General features: G+C 50.3%; 1 pseudogene; it reads left to right on the plus strand.

Annotated features, from left to right (window-relative positions):
• Positions 1-1282: 1282 nt before the first annotated feature.
• Positions 1283-2628, plus strand: LOC117310958 (protein-L-isoaspartate O-methyltransferase domain-containing protein 2 pseudogene; annotated as a pseudogene).
• Positions 2629-3028: the final 400 nt, after the last annotated feature.

Below are 3028 nucleotides of genomic sequence, written 5' to 3' on the forward strand. Positions count from 1 at the left end.
CTGTTTGGCCCAGTTTGCAATTTCTGCGGAAGATGAACAGGAATAGCGAGAACCAATGAGAGCCTAGCTGGAGGTGTCTGGACGGGCAAATTTAACTCTCATTTCCCACCAGGAAGAGGAATTAACCAAAGGCTCAGCGTGCCGGCCGGAACCAGATTAGGGCCTGAAGCCATCCTGCGGTGTTGCGGCCAGCTCACAAGAAAGCGAGTTGAAGAAAGGAGCTCAGGGGCACTGTAATTCACAAACCTGCAGAGTTATAAATGACAGCTATCGTCCAAAAATAGACTGAAGTAAGGCTGCCAAGAGGACTTGAAAGCGGGGCAGAATTGCAGGAAACCGATTTCAGGAGGTAGACTGGAATTGCATTGAAAGCATAGGAAAAGAGGCAGAACGTCCACAATGATGCACTTGGCCAAAAAGGGCGTATGCGTTTTTTCCTGAATATATTCAGGAAAAAACGCATACGCCCTTTTTGGCCAACCAAGCAAGCTTGCAAAGGAAATCTGCACTACAATGAAGTCTCACTTCCCCCCGGTCAAAAGGGCCATCTGAAAAAAGTGTAAAATCCAGAAAGGCAGGACAGGCCATGGAGAACTGGGAGCCTTGTTATGCTGATGGGCGGGATGTAAATTGCCAACAGACACTTGGGAGAAGTGTATGGTGTTTCCTGAAACATCTAAAAAACAAAGCAACAGAGCCTAGGGCACTTCCACTTATGGTCCTATAGCTTAGGGAAATTAAAATCAAAAAGACACAGCCACCCCAAGTTTTGAACGGCTCTGTTTACAAGAACCTCGTTTACAGTACAAGTTCAACATCGCAGAAAGTGAAAAATGGATAAAGAAGTTGTGGTATTTACTTACAAAGCAATATCACTCAGCAATGAAATCTATGTCATCAGGCCCTTAGCAGCACAATGAGTGGATTCAGGTATGATGATTCTAACTGAAATAAGTCACACAGAAAAAGAAACATCATAAGATATCAGTAATACGCGGAATGTAAACTTGGCTACACAGGAAGGCTGAATGACAGGGCTCAGGCCTCAAGCTTGCAACTTAGGCTTAGGGTAAGGTTGGTTGGGGTGCTGAAAACCAGCCAGGATTGAAATGAGCACAATAAAGTTCCTTAAGCCAAATATGGAAAGAAAAAACCCCCCCAACGAAAACTCAACACCCCATATTAAACGCCTAAAGAAGACGCCTTCCCTAGGATTGCCTGCAGTCGGGGTAGCGGGGTCGTTGCGGGGCATAATGCAGCAGAATAGGATTGTGTCGGTCCTATGAAGCCCTACCCTTCCGTGGTCCCCCGGCTGGTACCCTTCCCCCGGTGAAGCATTCCTCCTCTCCCCGTCTTCCTGTTCCTCTTCCGCTGTCCTCTGGTTCACCAGCCCCCGAAGCTAAACACCCCTCCGTGTCCCAGGGGCCGTTCCAATCGCCCCCTGTTTCCCTCCCCTGGGAGTCCTCGCCTTTAACCGTTCCTGGGGTTCCCGTGGCACTCTCCTGCGGAAGATTTCAGTAATAGCGGTCCCAATTGGGATGCGGCTGGAGTGCTGGTGAAAAGACACGACGAGCTGAAGACCATCTGAAGGGGCGCAGTACTTCCCCTTCGAGCAGGTGGAGCAGCCAGGCCCTTCCGAGCTGTGACTGCCGGGCCTACTATTACCCTCGAGGAGGTTTAAGGAGAACGCGTAAAGGACCTGGCGGTGAAGCACGGGAAACACCACTCTCAGCTCCCTGCATCTATTCGGAGGTGATGGAGGCCCTGGACCTGCAGCCTGGCCTTTCCTTCCTGAACCTGGCAGAGCGGAAACCGGCTTACCTGAGCTTCCATTGGGAAAATCCTCGGTCCTTTTGGTGTGAACCAAGGGGTGGAACTCCCATTCAATGTGAACATATGCCAAGCAGAAGCTGGGCTTTTTCATGAGTATAAGTGACAGCTTCGACAATTTGGACTTCTGCGAGCCCTCCTTCGTCACCGGCAATTGCCTGGAAATTCTCAGGCTGCTCTTCAGAATGACCGGGTGTACTGCGCAACAGGGCAGGCGTGCAGAAGGGCATCACGAGGGTTACATGAAGAGCCTCCTTCAAAGTCTGGGCGTCCTGTCAATGACGCTGGAAGAGAAGTTGACTAAGATAACTCGGAACGGTCCTTCAGCCTGGGAACCACACAAGATTCTGGCTGTGTCTTTTGCTCCACTCGTCAGACCTGCCATTCAGAGTCAGAGAAGCACCCTTTGTCCACAAGCCCTGGCGGTTTCGCAGTCTCCAGGACCTGGCGCACATTGCATCCAGGGCCATTAATAAGGTCTCCACCAGGAATCTGTCAACAAAAACGGGAACATCACTGAAGAACATCATACCAGGTTAACGGAGGAGAGTTGGCGCCGCCGAATGGAAACGATTGTCCAATTTAGAAAACCAGGTTTTTGCTTAGGGGCTCTCCAAGGTGAGATGGGGTGGCTGAACACAGCTGCTAAACCTGGAAGACGAGCGGCCAAGAAGAAAGAGGTGACAACCCCGCCGGACACCAAGCATGAGCACCCGGTAACTTCCTCGCTAAGAATGTCCTGAGCCTCCCACTGCCATATCCCCTGAAGTCTACCTGCTTTATTACAGAGAAAAGTAAGCTGTGTCCAGGGTAGGAGGGCCAGCATGTGAGGGAGGGTCTGAACGCAGCATGGGTGCACTGGAGGAGGAGGGGCTCCCGAGTCTGCATGCGGCTTCTCGGGTGTCCTTGACTGTCCTTTAAGGTTTTTCTTCCTTCAGCTGATTTCTGTAAACCTAGTATGATCAACCATGTGAATGGGGAATGTGTCAAATATGTCTCAGTTTTCTCCTGGACTGGGGTTGACTTCACACTCTTCCAGGAAGAGTCTGAGTCTCACTTGGAGGTGGCCTGGAACCGTTTCTTTCGGAAGGGAACAGGTGTCTGCATCAGAGAAAGGAAAACTGAAGTTTGAAATTAATCGGTGTTTCTTATAACAGGAGAGGAGCAAAAAGGCTCAAGTTGCTAAGTGTATGAAATC

Source organism: Tursiops truncatus, unplaced genomic scaffold (assembly GCF_011762595.2).
Source record: "Tursiops truncatus isolate mTurTru1 unplaced genomic scaffold, mTurTru1.mat.Y mat_scaffold_69_arrow_ctg1, whole genome shotgun sequence".
NCBI classification, from domain to species: Eukaryota; Metazoa; Chordata; class Mammalia; order Artiodactyla; family Delphinidae; genus Tursiops; species Tursiops truncatus.